Raw genomic sequence first — 23,333 nt, forward strand, 5'->3', positions numbered from 1 at the left:
AATCTTTTAGCTTCCATATCTTCCTTCTCCATATTGGCTTTTATCTCTGTTTCAGCCTAGGTTTAACTCTGAAGTCACCCACCATCTACGTGTGTATGGATGGACAGAGGGACAGAAGGACATACATACATACGTACATGCATACATACATATATGTACGTACATAAATGTCTTTTATATTTTACTTGTTTCAGTTATTGAACTGCAACCATGCTGGAGTACCACCTTGAAGGGTTTAGCTGTGTTGGCGACGGTAGTTGAATCCATGTCCGAACGTGGGGAGGAGTGGGGGGGTCATCTGGAGTTATCTCCCCTGGTCACATCGTTAACAAAGAGGTAGCTCTCGTGAGATAGGGATAAAAAGACGGGCAGAGCCAAGAACGGTCTCTTTTGCTGACCAAGCGGCCTGCTGCTAACTGCATCGTCTCCCCCTCTGCTATTGGACTTGACCCCAATATTTACTTTCCTTTTTAGGTTTTGTACTTATTGTATCAGTTTCTCATGCTGAAACACTAAGTTATGGGGGACATAAGTAAACGAACACCAGTTATCAAGCAGTGGTGGGGACAAACACAGACTCAAAAACATACACACACACGTCTGCCCTGAGGGAAAGACATTTGTTGCCAGTAGCAACAAAGAACTTTTTTCAATCCACACGCTTTCGTATACGTACGGAAAGCGTGTGTATAAAATTTATAGAATTATTTTGTATGTTAATTGTTTAAATTATTTTCCATTGCTTTAGTTTTTTTTACACACGTAACAATTAAATTAATTTAACAATTAAGAAAGAAAAAATTTAGGGTTAGGGTTAGTGGGAGGGGGAGGGTTAGTTACAGGATGTTGTCTCAGTTTTAGACGCAGCAAATGATTTTAGCTCAAAAGAGAGCATAGGATTGGTTAAAATTCGAAAAATTAAACTACGTTAAACAAACGAATTACAAATTTATCAAGAAAGCCAAGTGAAAAATAATGTTTTCTTTTGACACATTCTACCACTATACGAAGTTTTAAAGTGTTTAGTTAACTAGAAATTGTGTTGAAATCTGGCCTTCAAAAGGAAAAGATCCGTTCTGCTCGTAGAGCATTTGGAATGCAGCTTTTCAATTTCAAAAATCTCTCAATCATATGGAATGTGCTATTCCACCGAGTTCTGCAATCCAGTATAAGTTTATATTCTCTGTTATCAAAGTTCGCTCGTACAAAATCTTGCAAAATTTCATTTTTTATAGGAGATTTACGGAAAAATTTTGAAATTTTTCTTACCTTATTTAAAACTTTGTTAAATTCAGGTTTTAGCTGGGGTAAACAAGCATTTTCGTGAGCCAAATCTGTTTGACAAAGTATGTCTTATTGGCTTACACCAGCTTCATCATCACTATCATCTGTTATGGCGATCGCTATCATCTGTTATGGCAATCGCTATCGTCCGTTATAGCGATATCTTCACTTTTTTTTATCAAAAAATTTAGTGTTACTTCCTTGAAATGAATCTGGAACTGGTTATTTATTACATATGCTCAACGGGGAAAGATCACCCGACTGAAGACTAACAGCATCCCCTTGACTTGCTATGAATAAACTCAGTTACCTGCAAATTCAAAGAGTCAGCCAGGGGTTAGCGAAGGAGATGACAAGGTGCTGATCTGAGGTTCAAGGGGAAAGAAGGTGAGAATTGGTATGTTGCGATATGTTTCAATGAAACAGACAGCACTCTCAACTAAAGGTGACCGACAACAGTTCAGTTAGTTCAGTTTCAACAATATTTCTCGAAAAGAAAAAAATGGAGAAATGTTTTGCAAAAAAAAACAAAAACAAAGAAATAGCGGATCTTTTCACTTTGACCGGAACATTTAAAAAATAGTTATTTGTAACTAAACACTTTTAAACTTCGTATACTGGTAGAATGTGTTACATAAAACATCTTTTACTGAAAAGATCCGAAACAGCAAGCCTTAAAATTGGTTTTGGCAAATCGGTTTCGGTTTTACTGATCATAATATAAAACCGGTTTCGAGGCCTAAGCAGAAACAAGTTTATCCACATGCATACACACACACACACACACACACACACACGCACACACACACACGCACACACATATTCATCAACCAATCAATGTAACCCATAAGGTCCTTGTCTCGGTGTGAGTGATTGACTTGAATTTTGGGAAAAACCTAAAATAAAATAATAAAAAAAAGCAAAAAAGGAACGAAAGAAAGAAAGACAGAAAACAAGGGAGAAAGAAAGAAAGAATATATAAAGGGATACTCTTTTACTTGTTTCAGGCATTTGACTGCGGCCATGCTGGAGCACCGCCTTTAGTCGAGGAAATCGACCCCAGGACTTATTCTTTGGAAGCCTAGTACTTACTCTATCAGTGTCTTTTGCCGAACCGCTAATTTACAGGGACATAAACATGCCAGCATCGGTTGTCAAGCGATGTTGGGGGGGGGGACAAACTCACACACACACACACACATATATATACAACAGGCTTCTTTCAGTTTCCACCAACCAAATCCACTCACAAGGCTTTGGACAGCCCGAGGCTATAGAAGAAGACACTTGCTCAAGGTGCCACCCAGTGGGACTGAACACGGAACCATGTGGTTGGTAAGCAGGCTACTTACCACCCAGCCACTCGTACGCCTATAGTCTACTTGAGAGGAATAAAACTAAGTCTATTCATTTTATATTCCTATCGAAGAGAAATGTTAATACTGCTGGTAGAATCATTAGTATACTTGGCAAAATGCTTAGCAGCATTTCATCCTTCTTTATATTATGAGATCAAATCCCACTCAGGTTGACTTTGCCTTTTATCCTCTCAGGGTTGATAAAATTAATATCGGTTGAGTACTTGGGTCAACATAATTGACTTAACCCCTCTTCCAAAATTGGTGGCCTTGAGGCAAATTTTGAAATCAATATTGCTATTGACATGACCCCTAATGGTTGCTGTTACTGACGCCCATCTTTATTCATTACCACTTAAACTAAATTACTATTATTACCATCACTGAATTGAGAAACTGATCTGTGCAAGATATGGCTCACCATTGGAGTTTATACAACTCAAATCAAGCAACAAAGTTGTAGGTTCAGTATGAAAAATACCTATGCACTGTTTCTCTCTCTCTCTCTCGCTTTTTCTCTCTCTCTCTCTCGCTTTTTCTCTCTCTCTCTCTTACACACAAACACACACATATACACACCAGAGACAACCAGATAAATATGTAATGTTTGCAAAGTGGAAAAAATTACTTCCCTTTAAGAAAAAGGAGTTTAACTATTTAATTGAATCATTTACTAGACCAATTTCCCTCCTTCACAATATTCAGCCACTGCATCCTTCAAAACTTCCATGCTTCCTGAGATTCGCCAACACCACACCTGATTTTCTCCCCTCCATACACACGCAAGCATGTATCTAACTCATACAATGTTCACTTTCCAGACATTTGTACATTACTGCATATGCTTTATACGCACTTTTGACAAGTTGTGTTGCACCTGAGCACTGTATACAATAATTTCATTATTATTATTATTATTATGTCCTACAAATGACACTGCAAAAATTGAACAAGCTGAGTTATGATGTCCTCTCTCTTTCTCACCCAATTTCAGTGACAAACCAGCAGCTCAAAATACAGTTGAAGAATTCATTAATTCCAAGACTCTAGAATTCTATGCTACTGGAATAAATAGACTTGTTTCTTACAGGTAAAAATGTGTTGCTTCTCATGGCTGTTTCTTTGATTAATAAAACTTATTCTGAGCTGCGATATACTGTTTTAAAGCTGATGGTTTAATCAGCAATTATATATGCACAAAACTGATACTACATGGTAAACGATTACTACTACATGAACTTTACTGCTACTTGATCAATGATTATAGCTACATGACATGTACTACTACATGAAAGATGATTACAGCTACATGAACTGTATTGCTACATGACAGAACATTATTAACAATATTTGTAAGGCGGTGAGCTGGCAAAATTGCTAGCATGCCAGGTAAAATGCTTCGCACTATTTCATTCATCTTAATGATCTGAGTTCAAATTCTGCTGAGGTCGACTTTGCCTTTCATCCTTTCAGAGTCGATAAAATAAGTACCAGTTGAGAACTGGAGCTGATAAAATCGACATAAATCTTCCTCTGAAATTATTGGCCTTGTGCCAAAATTTGAAACCAATATTTGTTTCTTTATTTCCCACAGGGGGCTAAACATAGAGAGGACAAACAAAGGGATTAAGTCGCTTACATTGACCCCAGTGTGTAACTGGTACTTATTTAATTGATTCCGAAAGGATGAAAGGCAAAGTCGACCTAGGCAGAATTTGAACTCAGAGCATAACGGCAGATGAAATACCTATTTCTTTACTACCCACAAGGGGCTAAACACAGAGAGGTCAAACAAGGACAGACAAACAGATTAAGTTGATTATATCGACCCCAGTGCATAACTGGTACTTATTTAATTGACCTCGAAAGGATGAAAGGCAAAGTCGACTTCGGTGGAATTTGAACTCAGAACGTAACGGCAGACGAAATACCATTATGCATTTCGCCCAGTGTCAATATCAGTTTGCAAATGATTACAAACACACACACAGGAATATATATATATATATATATACTCTTAAAGATCATTATTGTTTAAATAAGAATTTTGTGGGGACCTTACAAGTGCTATATATGTTTGACAACATTTTGAATGCAAAGTACCTATCTACCTGATACCTATTTATCTACCTTTATACTTAAATATCATCCCTCCCCACCTCATAAACACCCACAGTACCTACATAAAAACAGTTTTTAAAGCGTTAATTAATATTTTAATATTTGAGATTGTCATAGTATGAATCATCAAATTACAATCAAGTACTTATTTCATTTGATCTGATTAAATGAAATTATGATGGTTAACATTATGTTTTAATTTCATGCTTATTTTCAACCAAATCTTTATTAAAAGCATTAACATATTACCATCTGGATCCGGCATTAAGTTACTATTTCTTATGAAACAGGATTTTCAGTTTGAATAATTTAAAAATATTTATTCCAATTTTATGAGGTTTTCATTTTATATTAATTGTAAAGGGTTTATTTCCGTTGTGCAGTGATGTAATAAGTAGATATTAGCAGAGATGTAATGAGTAGTTATTAGCCAATAGGAACTATGCACAGAGATCATTACTTAGTTCCAATCTGCATAAAAATTTAAAAGAGAGGTTGCATAATTTAATGAAATTAGTCTCAAATAGTGAGTTTATTTCATTTAGTATTTACATTTATGTATTTTAGTAGGCATTTTTTAAATTTCATCTAAATTCTAATTATAATAATGGTTTCAAATTTTGGTACAAGGCTAGCAATTTTCAGGGAGGTGGGTAAGTCAATTTACTTTGAACCCAATGTTCAACTGGTACTTATTTTACTGACACTAAAAGGATGAAAAGGGAAAGTCGACCTGACCGGAATTTGAACTCGGAACCCGAAGATTGACAAAATGTTGCTAAGCATTTTGCCTGCTGTGCTAACAATTCTGCCAACTCGCTGCCTTAATAATAATAATAATAATAATAATAATAATAATAATAGTAATAGTAATAGTAATAGTAATAGTAATAATAATAATAATAATAATAATAATAATAATAATAATAATAATAATACATTCATTAGTACAACATCCCCACCCCCCAAATATATGGCACACTAGGCATAACAACATGAACTTCCAACCCTGTTGTCTCTTGAGGTCTCTGGGTGAGACTTGGAGCCAACTTGTACAAATATAAAGCAAAAGTCAAACATAGAATAATAATAATAATAATAATAATAATAATAATAAAATAATAATAATAATGGGCTACAGCAAATATTCTGCTCAATACCACAGATCTGCTTGTCAGTTGTTTGACCTTAACCAGTTGAGCATGTCCCTTAGTGGCTGACGATATGTGAATCTCTGATCAGGAGCAGAAGTAGTGGGGGAGCATCATAGCCATGTGTTGAGAGGGATTCTTTGGGGTTTGAATAATTCACCTCTGGAAACATGGGTGGTTCTTTCAACATCCTTAAACAATCCTTATTCAGAGACCTTTTGAGCGGGATGGGCTACTCAACCAGAAGAAAATTCTAACTGGGCCCCACCTGCAAGGTCATGTGCTGTTTATCTTGATATGAGATCACCATGTCGCACACATATGGTTGTGATGCATGTGCCTAGTGTACCTTTATCAGACGGGTAGTCATGATGGGTATACTGGGCTTCGTATATTTTACCCCAGTGTCACTTTGATGGCATGCACTGCCCTCTCACTCAATCATCATCATCATCATCATCATTTAACGTCCGCTTTCCATGCTAGCATGGGTTGGACGGTTCAACTGGGGTCTGGGGAGCCCGAAAGCTGCACCAGTCCAGTCAGATCTGGCAGTGTTTCTACAGCTGGATGCCCTTCCTAACGCCAACCACTCCGAGAGTGTAGTGGGTGATTTTATGTGCCACCGACACAGGTGCCAGACGAGGCTGGCAAACGGCCACGCTCGGATGGTGTTTTTTATGTGCCACTGACACAGGTGCCAGACGAGGCTGGCAATAATAATAATAATAATAATAATAATGATTTTAATATTTAAATAATTCTATTTTTCCTACTTTAAAATTTTTCTATCATAGTATTATTATCACTATAAATAATATAAAAGACAAATCCATGTTTAAATTGCTTCTTCAAATATTAGTATATTAGAGTGGATATTACTTCATTAATAGTACATCTAAAACTATTTGTACTTATCGAAATAAAATATAAAATAACAAAAAAAAAATCTGATAGAAGTACTAAGTTTTAGTGTGAAGACTAAGAGACTGGCAGACAGAGCTTGTGGTGTCAACTTAAAATAGTTACGTCAGCTCTGGATGATCACGTCATGACTAAGTAAATTTGTACAAATATTTGGCTTAGAAAAATGTCAATGTAGAGTGGCAGGAAGTTGTAAAATATATATGATATCTCTGAGTGTGTGTGTGAGAGAGAGAAAAGTAGGAAAAATAAAATTATTTAAATATTAAAATCATTATTATTATTATTATTATTATTATTATTGAGTGAGAGTGCAGTACATGCCATCAAAGTGACACTGGGGTAAAATATACGAAGCCCAGTATACCCATCATGACTACCCATCTGATAAAGGTACACTTGGATTTGGATGTTCCTATTTAATCTAAATAATTAGTTAATAAATTATATGAATTGGTATTATCTGGAAGTTGATGATTGAAAGAAATCTATTCCTCCATTTTCTTATTTTGTATATATATATATATATTATTATCACTATAAAGAATATAAAAGACAAATCCATGTTTAAATTGCTTCTTCATATATATATATACATATATATATATGTATATATATGAGGAGACCTATTGAGTCAAGTACATCAACATTAAAAAATCAAATGGAAATTGTAGTTGTGAGACCTGTGCCGGTGGCACGTAAAAAGCACCATCTGAACGTGGCCGTTGCCAGCCTTGCACATAAAAAGCACCCACTACACTCACGGAGTGGTTGGTGTTAGGAAGGGCATCCAGCTGTAGAAACACTGCCAGATCAGACTGGAGCGTAGTTATATATATATATATATATATATATATATATATAAGGTTAATCCAAACAAGAAAGCGCATAAAAACACAACAACTCGAGGACGTGGAACAAATATAGTATTATTGGACGTTCAGGAAAGAAGGAGGGTTTAACGTTTCAAGCGGAGCTCTTCGTCGGAAACATAGGAGAAGGAAAGATCCAGAGAAGGGAAGACAGAGGAAAAAAAATCGCTAATGGTACACACGCGGTCACATTTTGAATATATATATATGTATATATATATATATACTATATATACTATATATAATAAAATATTAGGGAATAAATCCAAACTTACATGGAAAAATCAGATTTAGGATTAAATCCAATTTTATAGTATAAATATATTATATTATATTATATTAAATTAGAGATAAAACCACTATTAGGCAAATCAAACAATGAAAAACATAAGCCAATACATAAAATTAATTCATTTATATTATTTTAAATATATATCAAAAGTATTAAAAGTTTAATATATATGTATATATATATATATATATATATATATATGTGAGTGTGTATGTGGGTGTGTGTGTGTGTGTAAATATAGTGGAGGCATAATGGCCCAGTGGTTAGGGCAGCGGACTTGAGGTCGTAGGATCGCGGTTTCGATTCCCAGACCGGCCGTTGTGAGTGTTTATTGAGCGAAAACATCTAAAGCTCCACGAGGCCCCGGCAGGTGGGGGGGGGGGATCCCCGCCGTACTCTTTCACCACAACTTTCTCTCTCTCTTTCTTCTGTTGGCCTGCTCGCTTAGCCAGCGGGGTGGCGTCATTTGAAGGCTAAAACAAAGCAAAGCACATTGTGACCAGCGATGTGTAGCAACATCTGATAGCCTGGTCGGTCACGTGTGTGTCTGTGTGTGTATAAAATTATTATCCGTTTTCCATGCTAGCATGGACTGGACGGTTCGACCGGGGGTCTGGGAAGCCAAGCATTTGTGCGTGCGTGTGTGTGTATATATATATGTGTGTGTGTGTATAGAAAATAAAACATATATCAGAAAAGAAGTACGCTGTTTGGCTTTGTGGATACGAAAGCTTTTGTAACTCTATGTCCAAACTTTAAATTTTCGTTGTAATAAATATATGTGTGTGTACTTTTTAAAACAACAATTTGTTCGTGTAGGAGAAAATGAGTTACATTTTAATAAACTTAAGGGTTTCTGTGTATGGCAGAAACCAAAGACCATGGGATAAAATAACACTGCGATATTTAGTTACCTCCAAAATACACTCTGCAAATTAATATTTGTAAAAAATTGTTGATATTTTATGTAAAAGTTATATTTTATAGCTTAGGATCTCAAAGACTAAAGTTTTATAAAAGTGCAGCTAAACGACAGTGAACACAGGTGCGAATCAAAAGTTACCTCCCTTCAACTGTAAATTTCTACTCGTCGCTTCACAAGTTATTTCCCAATAAATATATATTTCTTTATTGCCCAAAAAGGGGCTAAACACAGAGGGGACAAACAAGGACAGAGAAAGGAATTAAGTCGATTACATCGACCTCAGTGCGAAACTGGTACTTTTATTTATCGACCCCGAAAGGATGAAAGGCAAAGTCGACCTCGGCGGAATTTGAACTCAGAACGTAACGACAGACGAAATACCTATTTCTTTATTACCCACAAAGGGGATAAACACAGAGAGGACAAACAAGGACAGACAAAAGGGATTACGTCGATTACATCGACCCCAGTGCGAAACTGGTACTTTTATTTATCGACCCCGAAAGGATGAAAGGCAAAGTCGACCTCGGCGGAATTTGAACTCAGAACGTAACGACAGACGAAATACCGCTAAGCATTCCGCCCGGCGCGCTAACGTTTCTGCCACGTTCAACTTGTACAATACAAAGTTAACTTTGTTTTGACTCCCACTAGTATCTATTCCGCTTTACTTACATCACCATCCTCATAGAGTAACTACTGGACATCGTACAAATTCAACTATGCACCACTGATAGTGATAATGGCTTTGAGCCTCAACATGGTCGTTCGCCGTGTTAGAAATAGCAGTAAAATAACCCTCCAGTCACATCCTATTGTCTTAAGAGAGAGAGAAAAAAAAAGGATACATCGGATAATTTAGACATAATGTAACTAAAAATAAAGATCTAGTTATGGCTGGAATGTCTTTCATCATAGATCGGGACTGAACTGACTTTAAACAACACTAACAGGAGATGAATCTGATGTCCGAAAAAAAAACTCCGACTGTCCGTTAGCTGGAAAGGTAAGTCGTCCTTAGTATCGAAGTTTTGTATTCAACTTCAAGAAAATTAGCATGTCCTTCATTTTGATAATTGTTATTCAATATTTGAGGATAATGTTTTAATCTAAGATTATATTTACCATTGCTAAATTTGGAATAACCGCTTCAGATAGTAAATAACACCGTGGCACAATGTTCATTCATCTGTGTAAAGGAAGTTGTCAAGTTACACGCACACAGCTTTATTTATTTGTTATTTGTTATGTTTTTTTTCTTCTTCTGTGTACGCAGATGCACGAAAGCATCTATTCATTTTTACTTGTAAGCAATATATATACATACATACATATACATATATATATACATACATATATATATACATACATATATATATACATACATATATATATACATACATATATATATACATACATATATATATATATTATACATACATATGCATATATACATACATATATATATGTACATACATATGCATATATACATACATATATATACGTACATACATATATATACGTACATACATATACATACATATATATATATATATATACATATATATACATACATATATATATACATACATATGCATATATATATATATACATATGCATATATATATACATATATATATATATACATACGTATGCATATATACATACATATGCATATATACATATATATATGTACATACATATATATACATACATACATATACATACATACATATACATACATATATATATACATACATATGCATATATATATATATACATACATATGCATATATACATACATATGCATATATATATATACATATATATATGTATATACATATACACACACGCACGCACATGCTCGTATACACTTTGATGTATGTACATCTGAGTATATGTGTAAGATTCGTTTTGGTGTAATCCACTGCCCCTCATAATTAAAGCAGTTAAACTCAAGGTGGGCCTTGATGCATGACTAGCGACATCCTGTTATAAGTCAATTGAAATTTGGTTTACATTACTTGATTAACTACGTAATATGCATTGAATGAGAAATTTCGCATATTCTGTAATATCGCTCATTATGTATTTCCCTAAGAGGCTCGAGGAAATATGTAAATGAAGTAGTTCACAGCAACCTAATGGGTTTAATAAACACAAGCAGAAGAGAAACAAGATTGAGTCATACGTGCAGTGAGACATTAACGAATCTATAGTCGCTTGACGGGCAAGAAATGACATTCAAGATTCTCTCATATTTACTCATTATCGTCTTAAAGATGTATAATATCCACTGTGAAGTCCCTGAAATGCAAAAAGGATACGAGGGCCAACACTATACCCCGTTAGTTGCATATTCTAGAGGCTTGCTGACTTGAACTACACAACAACAATAAAAGTCTTCAGTAAATCTATGAATAATGATAATATCAACTCATATTTAACCCTGTTTTCAATAAAGCATTTACTTCTGTCAAACGTCGGACAAAATGAGCGGCATTTCTTCCAGATCTTTACGTAATAAGTTCAATTCCCACCGAGGACAACTTTGTCTGTCTTCCTTACGGGACCGATAAAATAAAACACCAGTCAAGTAGTGAGGTGGATAATGTTGACTGTCCCACCACAAACAAGCACACACACACACCACAAATACATACACACACACACACGCACGCACTGGCTTTGTGCTAAAATTAGTAAGAATTTATTTCTAATCACTTTTTGAAAGATCATTTTTACGTCCGCTTTCCATGCTGGTATGGGTTGGACGAATCATCACCTTCAGAGTCAATCCTTATTCTTTGTAATTTTCAAATGACTTAATATATGTATACCCGAAAGGAAAGGAGAATATATATTAAGGCTTGTATACACACACACACTCTCTCTCTATCTCTCTTTCTGTCTTACACACACATATAGCGTGTGTGTGTGTGTGTGTTTGCTTCAGTGTGCACACGTACATAGGGTGAGTGAAAAACTAATTAACTCATAAATTAAATTTGTGACCAAACAGAATCGGATTATCCATGAGAATATAACTGAACGATAGCTTCTCTTTTTCATTAAAAGTATGTTGCCAAGAGGTTACAAAGTTGGACAGATCAAGTGTTTGTATCTTATATTAAGTAAAGGCCCAGATTAAAACATATAACCAAGACAACAAATTTTATCTGGCAAAAATGCATTTCGCCAGGGATATTAACAAGGCAATTGAAGCTGAAGACATTCAATCGGAAATCAAAACAAAATTGCAGATTTTATTCAGAGACACTCATCTCTCTCTCTCTCTCCACACACACGCACGCACGCGCACACACACACACACAACACACACACACACACACACACACACAGATAGATAGATAGATAGATAGATAGATAGATAGATAGATAGATAGATAGATAGATAGATAGATAGACACACACATATATACATTGTCTGTGTGTGTGTTCTTGATTTGGCAGTTCTGCACAGGAGCACAAACTCTGAAGGCATGGAAGTGTTGACAAGTGGGACTGTCCGAGATGCGTGCAAAGTGACAAACCCACCCTGTATGCACTCGGTGCACTGTCCGAGCATTGCAGATTGTGGAGTTATGAATAGCTGTTGTTACGTGTAGGGCGAATCCGGCTGTCCTCGTCTCTGTTGCGAAGCTCGACTCCTAACCCACCTTTATCGAGGCGGGACAAATGATGGTCCTCTATTTAGTGGCAATAGCAAAAGAGGTCGTGTGTGGACGAGGTGTTGAAAGCATTGAGGGCAGACACTTTCCTCTCTGGTCAAACTTCATCGACTTTTTCAAGTTCCACTTCCAAAGAAAAGTGAGGATGGAGAGGGAAGCGCTCGCCTGCAGCGAATTTGTTAAAACGTGTCTCGTAAAAATAGTTCGGGTGAATGGACCTACCCTGAGCATATACCTGTAGAATGAAGAACATCAGTCATGCAAGGGCTTGTGCTGTTGGTGGTCAGGGTGATCCTGGATCTGTCCGGTTCCTTTGTTGGCTCTAACTAGAGGTTCCCCTGTGTCAGGAGGATTGCCTCATAGATGTGTTTACGCATTTTGTAAACAATGTATACGTTTTATCCAGTCTTTTCCCACTTCCTCTCCTTCTCTCTTACTTGTTTCAGTCATTTGACTGTGGCCATGCTGGAGCACCGCCTTTAGTCGACCCCAAGACTTGTTCTTTGTAAGCCTAGTACTTATTCTATCGGTCTCCTTTGCTGAACCGCTAAGCTACGTGGACGTAAACACACCATCGGTTGTCGAGACCCCAAGCCTTATTCTTTGTAAGCCTAGTACTTATTCTATCGGTGTCTTTTGCCGAACCGCTAAGTTACGGGGACGTAACTTAGTATGTTGTCAAGCGATGTTGGGGGGACGTAAACACAAACACACAAACATATACACGCACATTCATATATATATATATATATATATATATATATATATATATATACGACGGGCTTCATTCAGTTTTCGTCTACCAAATCCACTCACAAGGTTTTGGTCGGCCCAAGGCTATAGTAGAGGACACTTGCCCAAGGTGCCACGCCCTGGAACTGAACGCAGAACCATGTGGTTCGTAAGCAAGCTACTTACCACACAGCCACTCCTACACCTTCACTCATGTTTTATGTAAACCACAACACTAACTGTAAACTAGTCTTGTAATATCGCCCTCACCTGATGCTCCCCCGTAGCAAATAAATCATCATCATCTTCATCATTATCATTTATATACTCAATAAGCACCCCATAATAAAAAGAAGAAGAGATCAGGCCTTGTGTTTATAGTAGAGAGAATTATTATTCACAAGAATTCTTTTAAGGTGCAGCATTCTGTCTCTCTTCGTATTCTGAGTTCTAATTCTACCGAGGTTGATTTTACCTTTCATCCCTTTTTTTTTGTGGAGCGTGGGGGTGGTGGGGGTGGTGATAAATTAAGTACCAGTGAAATACTGGGGTCGAGGTAACTGACTAGCCACGTCCTCCAAATTTCAGTTCTTGTGCCTATAATATAAAGGATTATAATAATAATAATAATAATAATTATTATTATTATTATTATTATTATTATTATTATCATTGAGTGAGAGAGCAGTGCATGCCATCAAAGTGACACTAGGGTAAAGTATATATTTCTTTATTGCCCATAAGGGGCCAAACACAGAGAGGAGAAACAAGGACAGACAAAAGGGATTAAGTCGATTACATCGACCCCAGTGCGAAACTGGTACTTTTATTTATCGACCCCGAAAGGATGAAAGGCAAAGTCGATCTCGGCAGAATTTGAACTCAGAACATAACGACAGACGAAATACCGCTAAGCATTCCGCCCGGCGCTCTAACGTGTCTCAGTATACTCATCATGACTACCTGTCTGATAAGGGTACACAGGTACATGCGTCACAACCATATGTACACGACATCGTGATCTCATATCAAGATAAACAGCGCATGACCTTGCAGGTGGGGCCCAGTTAGAATCTTCTTCTTCTTCTTCTTCTTCTTCTTCGTAGTAGTAGTAGTAGTAGTAGTAGTAGTAGTAGTAGTAAGGCAGGATTGGTAGAATTATCAGAGTATCAGACGATAATGCTTTATGGTGCCTGTTCCAGCTCTTTACATTCTGAGTTCACATCCATGCCAAAGTTAACTTTGCATTTCATCCCTCTGGGCTCAATAAAACAAAATACCAGTTTGGTATTGGAGTTGATGGCATTGAATAAACACCCTCCCTTCAAAATCGCTGGCTTTGTGTCTAAAATCAGAAACCATGATTATCATTCTTAATGTTTCCCCTATTTAACCACAAAAGCTGATAAAAGATCGAAGACAGAATTTTGCAAAATTACATAAAGTTCATATAAAGGAAGAGAAAAATGGTTAACGCAAAGGAAAAAGTCCCCAAATGCATGGAGATCACCAAGGCCCACTCAAGGAAACACCACCACAAAACAACAATACTCTGATCACCAACACAAGCGCCCTCTCCCAGTTGACCTCCAGTCAACAGGTACACACTCAGAGCAGGCCTGTTTGCTCTGGCCATGCTCACTACGCTCATTCACCTGTCATCAAATTTGCTGAGAAGCAGTACTTCTGTCTTTGCCCTTATTTTCCTTTTTCAAATGAAACTTGAAAATATAGAGGAAGGCATAGACAAAAATGATGTTGGTCTATCACTCTTTCCAATCTCATCCATTGTGCAACTTCTTTTACGTAACCCGCCAGGCAGATACCCTCAGGCCGACCAAAACCTTGTGAGTGGATATGGTAGACGGAAATTGAAAGAAGCCTGTCGTATATATATATATATATATATATATATGTGTTAATATATAGATATATAGATATATATGATAATAATAATAATAATAATAAATATGCATTACACAGCATGTATTAGAAACATAAGATAATTTACAGTAAATAAGTGTGTGTGTGTGTATATGTATGCATGTATATATATGTATGTATATATATATATGTATATATATGTATATATATATATATGTGTGTATATATATACATAAGTATATATATATATGTGTGTGTGTGTGTGTATATGTACATATATATATATATATATATATATGTGTACATATATGTATATATACATATGTGCATATATGTATATATATATATATGCATATATGTATCTCTCTCTCTCTCTCTCTCCATATATATCTATCTATCTATCTATATATATATATATATATATAGATGTATATATAATAATATTAGGGAGTATAACTCCAAACTTACAGGGAAAAGTTGCATAATAGTGGTTTTATCTGTAATTTATATTTATATATGTATATATATATGTGTGTGTGTGTGTATATATATGTGTGTGTGTGTGTATATATATGTGTGTGTGTGTGTATATATATGTGTGTGTGTGTGTGTGTGTGTATATATGTGTGTGTGTGTGTGTATATATGTATATATGTATATTTCTTCCCTTCTTTCCTGAGCGTCCAATAATACTTTATTTGTTCCACATCCTTGCGTTGCTGTGTTTTTTTGTTTTTGTTTTCTTGTTTGGATTAACTTTATATACTCTTTTACTCTTTTACTCGTTTCAGTCATTTGACTGTGGCCATGCTGGAGCACCGCCTTCAGTCGAGTAAATCGACCCCGGGACTTATTCTTTGTAAGCCCAGTACTTATTCTATCGGTCTCTTTTGCTGAACCGCTAAGTGACGGGGACGTAAACACACCAGCATCGGTTGTCAAGCAATGCTAGGGGGACAAACACAGACACACAAACACATACACACATACACACATGTATATATATATATACGACAAGCTTCTTTCAGTTTCCGTCTACCAAATCCACTCACAAGGCATTGGTCGGCCTGGGGCTATAGCAGAAGACACTTGCCCAAGATGCCATACAGTGGGACTGAACCCAGAACCATGTGGTTGGTTAGCAAGCTACATACCACACAACCACTCCTGTGCCATATATATATATATATATATATATATATATATATATATATATATGTATATATATAATATGTGTATATATATGTATGTATATATATATATATATATATATATATATATATATATATATATATATTAGCTGAGATGTTAAACGTTTTTGATTTTCATTCCTTTCATGAATTTATCCCTTTTGTTTGTCTAGCACAGCACTTCTTTATTTGGAAGCCTTTTAATGTATTTCTTTATGAATAATATATAGTCTAATGACTAATTCGTCTTTTGTGCTAGGTCACTGGTAATGATAATTTATTTTTATTACCCATTTACTATGTATATATATATATATATATATATATATATATATATATATATATATATATTAATATATTAATAATAATAATATTAGGAATAAATCCAAACTTACAGGGAAAAATTAGATTTAGGATTAAATCCAATTTTATAGTATAAATATACTATATTATATTATATTAAATTAGAGATAAAACCACCATTATGAAAATCAAACAGTGAAAAACATAAGCCAATACATAAAATTAATTTAAAAATATAAAAGTTAAAAATCAAAAAATTATTTAAATAATTTAAACTTATAAATTTAAATATATAATATGTATATATATATATATATATATATATATATATATATATATATGTATGTATATTTTTATATTTTATATTATTTTATTTATTTATTTTTTTTTTTTTTTTTGTAATATAAATATCAAAAGTATTAAAAGTTAATAAAAGATAAAGAGTAAAACACTACGATCGTTTCCTGGCTGTACCAATTCGAATAACAATAATTTAAATTCAATTAATAATTCAAGTTATGGTTACAGTCAATCTTCAGGTTAATTGAAATATTTTAAAATAATCAGAAATATTTAAACAATATTTTTAAGATATAAATAAGATAATAATTTTACTAATAATAAACTCTAATATCAAACTAGAAACTTAAAACTTAACAATTATGATTATATCAAAATCGATTATAATGTTAAATATTAATTTTAATTTTTAAGGTAAGAAACCCACCAATAATCTAATATCGGTAATAGTCTATATCTAATTACATAAATATTTTTTAAAAAAATATATATTTATATATATAAGCAATTAACCTCATGTATGAAGGCAGCGAGCTGGCAGAAACGTTAGCATGCCGGGTGAAATGCTTGGCGGTATTTCATCTATCTTTACTTTCTGAATTCAAATTCCGCTGAGGTTGACTTTGCCTTTCATCCTTTTGGAGTCGATAAATTAAGTATCAATTGCATATTGGGGTTGATCTAATTGACTGGCCCCCTCCCTCAAAATTTTGGGCCTTGTGCCTAGAGTAGTAATTAATATTGCACATGTATTGATTGCTCCTTCTATACTCTGCATCATACTGTTGACTCGTCTTAAATGCTCCAAACCAATTATGCCACCCATTTAGTCTTATAATCAACGGTTTGTTTGGGATTTTTTTTATTGCTTCGTCAGTGGAGAGGGTGTAAAGAGTAGTGTCCATGGTCCTTTACAGGGCCTCCAAGACAGATGGGATAGAGGGAGGTACCCACACCAGAGACCAGGACCAAATATACTTGTAACAACATGAAATGTGGAAAAGGTAGTCAGGGCCCTGGCAGTGGTATTTGCAGGAAGCATTTGGAGATAATGAAGACGTTTTGTTTCTTTTATTAATATGGTGACAGGGGATGGAATGTGGGCATGTGTTATGATCCGAAAACAAAGACTCTTCTCCAAGACCTAAGGTGTTCAAGAACCAGCAATTGGCGCTTGCAACAGCATGAACTGTGCTAAATATACTCATGGCCTGGCAGTGGCATTAGCTGGAAACATTTTTTTTTCTTTCTTTAATTTGGTAGTAAGGGATGGAATGTGATCTAAAAACAAGGAAAACTCTTCTCCAAGATCTAAGAAGTTCAAGGACCAACAACTGGCGCAGAAAGTCACAGTAATTTTTTTTCTTTTTCTTCTTTTTTTTTTTACAATGTGGGGTGGATAACAAGGGTGTCATTCTCCTTGATTTTCTGGAACATGGCTATACCATGAACAGCAAGCTGTATACTGAGACACTCAAAAAGCCCGTGAAAGAAAGAAATTGAACAATAATCTGAAAACAATCCAAATTCGCAACAATGCTTGACCACACATATCTTAGGCAAAAAATTTGGCCGTTGGCAAATTAGAGTGGTCACTGGCCCCCTATCCACCATACAGCTTGGATCTGGTGCCCTCCAGCTTCTGTCTGTTCAGTCCAATGTCTTCAGAGTCAATGATTTGATGATGCAGATGAGGTGAAAGTGACTGTGAAGAAAGGGGTATCACAGTGCAATTTGAATATTTTCAAAGAGAATTTGAGAATTGGGTTCAATGACTGCTTGTAATGGAAACAATGGAAAGTAGTAAATATGTATAGAAGAAGAGTTACTCTACCAACATGCACACTTTGAATGACCGATGTCGGTAGTGGAGGCACATGGCCTAGTGGTTAGAGCAGCGGACTCGCGGTCGAGGTATCGCGGGTTTGAATCTCAGATCAGGCGATGTGTGTGTTTATGAGCGAAAAACCTAAGCTCCACGTGGCTCCAGCAGAAGGTAATGGTGAACTTCTGCTGACTCTTTCGCCACAACTTTCTCTCACTCTTTCCTCCTGCATCTTGCAGCTCACCTTCGACGTATACGCCAAGAAACCGGGAAACCGGCCCTTATGAGCCAGGCATGGCTCGAGAAGGAACTAACAACAACAGCCAATGTCAGTTAATAAAAAAGTTATGCCCACTTTTGCATTATCTTAGATACAATCCTTCTTTTATATCAATGTATGTTTGCATGCATGTAAGTGTAATGTATATAATATAAACATGTATGTACACATATATTTTATTTATAGCACATTATAAATTTGCCTCATAACAGTCAATGCATCTTACTGAATGATTTCCTGTTGAGGGTCCTTCCAAGTTTGGAAATGGAAATTAACAAATGCTGGACGTGGCTGAATGGAAGACTACTTTATTGGACAACTAAATGCGTATGTGTGTGTGTGTGTGTGTGTGTGTGTGTATGTGTATGTGTGTGTGTATGTGTGTGTGTATGTGTGTGTGTATGTGTGGTGTATGTGTGTGTATGTGTGTGTGTGTATGTGTGTGTGTATGTGTGTGTATGTGTGTGTGTATGTGTGTGTGATGTGTGTGTGTGTATGTGTGTGTGTGTGTATGTGTGTGTATGTGTGTGTGCGTGTGTGTGCGTGTGAGCGTGTATATGCCTGTGCCAGTATGTATGTTTTGTCATGTATATGAAGTGATGGCTGTGAAATGTTTCAAATATTTTATTGATTAGTAGGAACTAATTTTAAACTTTGAGAAATACTTTAATTTAATTTAACTAATTTTTAGTTTCAAAAGTTCAGCTGATGACATTTTTGACTCTTCGTTACGATACAACATAATATACAGTCACTTATTTAAAGTATATGGAATTATATTTGAATACAATAGTATATAGTAAACAGTATAGAAAACTATTTGAAATTATTGACTTCTGGAACTTCAAAATATTTCCGAATCAATATTCACATCTAAATAACCTGTTACTTTAGATGCCCCCCCCCAACACTTTGTGAATACTTATCCAACTTTAATAACAGTATGTGTACTTTAGATTATTAAATGTACATAATCAGCCTAAATTTTGTTATTGAGCATCAATCTTCCAGCATTGATACATTTTCATTTGCCTACGTCCAGCCACACTCCTGGCAGCTTCTGTTCAAACATGTGAGGTGACATTGATTAACTCAGAATGTGTTTAATGAAAGCAATAGTTTTACAGCCAAATAGCCTTCTTAGTGCCAACCACTCTAACATAAAGTGGAAACTAGATGGTTTTCATTTGAAATGTCCATCTTCCTAGATGTGCTGCAGTTACATGGATTAAAAAGCCATATCTCTTTCTTTGCTGATACTATACAATATGATATACATTTATTGAGCTGCCTCTTATATTACTTCCACAGTATTTCAAAGCCTCATATTTCTTTTATTTCATGCTGCAGTGCCCAGTGATTTTAAGTTGCCTACTCTCCTAAGGTTAGTGATCTTTTTATTAAGCCTCAATAGGTGACTTAATACACTTTTACAGAATTAAGGAATTAAAAGTGAAACATGCTGTAGAGAAAAACTGACATTGCCAGTTAATGTTCAGCATGGCAGCTTTAGTCAATGCTTGAGCAGAATAATGTTGAAAGGGATCAGAAATAGAGATGATAAACACAATAGAGAAAAACACAGGATGATAAACACAGTAGATCAGGCTATAAATGTGTTAAAACTTCTCATGCATAAATTTACTGAACTGTAAGTTGGAGAAGGGAAACGAAAGGAGAAGAAAGAAGACAAACTGTGGCTAAAGTGCTCTGCCGAGCCAGAGTGTGTGCTAAGTAAAAAGGAGTAAAAAAATATATAAAAAGAACCAACAAAAGAAGAATTTAGGAAGAGATAGAATGAGGCTTTCAATTAGCCATGAAAGTAAAACAGTTTACAATGCATTTTATACTCTGAACTCCATAAGTGGGTAGTGGTGGGCATATTTTTGTGCAGTCTGTTGTCCTGGACTTTGCAATTAATCTTACTAGCAGTCAAATACAAAGACTGGCAAGAAAATAGCAGTTCTGCAAAAATCTCTGGCATTTGAATTACAGCCACTGTTTTGAGTAGTTTGCATTTAAGTGACAACTTTGAAAGAACAAACCAATGTGAGCAGACAAAAGAAGCAAGAGAATATGAAGCTGGAAATAAATTCTATGTAAAATTATTTCCTCTTTTCTTTGTTTTACCCTTGACATTTTTGTATGCATTCATAAAATTATATTTAACAACATCATAAGATTTCTACTATTAACTGCTATGCAAAAAGGTGGAACCGGTACCCATTTCCAAATCAGACACAAGTAATACACAGTGTAATATCTAAGTATTAAACTAGAATTAAAATCTTAATTACTGAGATCCATATTCTCAAACACACATAATTTAGATAGCTAACAAAAATATATAAATACTTGGTTACATAAGAAACAATAATAATTCCTTCTTGAGAAGTGAAGAGGCTATTTTCTTCAAAAGTAGGGTATATAATGGTTTAACTGATCTTTAGATATGTCTTTACACTTAATCCACTAGTTTCAGTTAAACAAAAAAGGTTTGAAATAAAACAACAGAATGCCTGATTTAATAAATCTACATCTGTATACATAATCAAAGAGAAGAAAAAATTACAAGGTTTGTGTACAGATAAATGATGGATGTATTATGCAGAGAGGATTGTAAGGAATTGCAGTGATGGGTTTGATGCAGCTTAAAATAACAGTTTATACTTTCATGGGAAACAGACTTAAAACTTAAGAGAATGAGGAGGATTATACCCCCACCCCATACACAAATGGATATATTTATACATGCCCCATCACACACACACTCAGTCACAAACATGCACACACACACACACACACACACACTCAGTCACAAACATGCACATACACTGACATATCAATATTTACTTTGAAATGGGTTGTATGTATGTATGTGTGTGTGTGTGTGTTTTTGTATCTATGTTAATACATATATATATATATAATATGTATATATATATATGTATATATATATATGTATTTATATATATATATATATATATATATATATATATATAATATATATATATATATATATAATATATATATGTCTTGCAAACATGAAAAGACATATATATATACAAATATATATATATAATATATATATATATATACAAGTTGGTAAATGGTGGGTGTGTGTGTGTATATATATATATACAAGGTTTGGCAAAAGGAATAAATATATTAAGTACCAGGCTTTGCAAAATATATTAAGTACTGGGAACGATTTGTTTGATTAAAACTCTTCAAGGTGTTGCCCCAGGATGGCCAGAGTCTAATGACTGAAACAAGTAATGAAATGTATTAATGCAGCCAAATATAGAAGACATCACCTATGTGTGTGTGTGTGTCTGGATTTCATTCAAATAATGGCACCTTGGGCCTTAAGTATCATGTATCATAGCCTCAGGTTGATTAATACCTTGTAAACAGAATTTGGTGGGCAGAATCTCTACTAGAACCTATTCTTGGGTTGTTTGTTTGAATTTTTGTATGGATGGGTGGAAGTACAAATACACCACCATATCCATGGTCCAATGATTAAAAAACAGTGGAATAAATGTAAGAAAAATAACAAAAGAAAATAAATAAAAGAAAAATACTAAACTGTATACACAACCAAATTTTCTTTTATTGAAATTGCCAATATGTTCCTAACAAAAGGCGACAAGTTGGCAGAAACATTAGCATGCCGGGTGAAATGCTTAGCGGTATTTCGTCTGTCTTTACATTCTGAGTTCAAATTCCACCAAGGTCGACTTTGCCTTTCATCCTTTCGGGGTTGATAAATTAAGTACCAGTTATGCACTGGGGTTGATGAAGTCGACTTAATCTGTTTGCCTGTCCTTGTTTGTCCCCTCTGTGTTTAGCCCCTTGTGGGTAGTAAAGAAATAGGTATTTCGTCTGATTTACATTCTGAGTTCAAATTCTGCCAAGGTCGACTTTGCCTTTCATTCTTTCGGGGTTGATAAATTAAGTACCAGTCACACACTGCAGTCAATCTAATTGACTGACCCCACCTCCTCCAAAATTTCAGGCCTTGTGCCTAGAGTAGAGAAGAATATGTTCTAAACAAGTAGATTACTGCACTTCAAATAAAAGCATGGCTTGCATCCATTTAGTATACTCTTTTACTCTTTTACTTGTTTTAGTCAGTTGACTGCGGCCATGCTGGAGCACCGCCTTTAGTCGAGCAACTCGACCCCGGGACTTTTT

At 35.1% G+C, this 23,333-nt stretch overlaps 2 long non-coding RNA genes across 2 annotated transcripts in view; one reads left to right on the forward strand and one right to left on the reverse strand.

Moving 5' to 3' along the window:
* The window catches only part of LOC118764763, a 15,345-nt gene extending 14,743 nt beyond the window's left edge, over window positions 1–602 (reverse strand). The window contains exon 1 of the long non-coding RNA XR_005000561.1: window positions 593–602. This is a non-coding gene — a long non-coding RNA (uncharacterized LOC118764763). The remainder of the gene's footprint in view (window positions 1–592) is intronic.
* Window positions 603–9,445: 8,843 nt separating this feature from the next.
* Window positions 9,446–21,241, forward strand: LOC118764762. Its single transcript, XR_005000560.1, has 2 exons — window positions 9,446–9,933; window positions 20,484–21,241. It is a non-coding gene; the product is annotated as an uncharacterized LOC118764762 (long non-coding RNA).
* The last annotated feature ends 2,092 nt before the right edge of the window (window positions 21,242–23,333 follow it).

Source organism: Octopus sinensis, linkage group LG9, assembly GCF_006345805.1.
Source record: "Octopus sinensis linkage group LG9, ASM634580v1, whole genome shotgun sequence".
Lineage (NCBI taxonomy): Eukaryota > Metazoa > Mollusca > Cephalopoda > Octopoda > Octopodidae > Octopus > Octopus sinensis.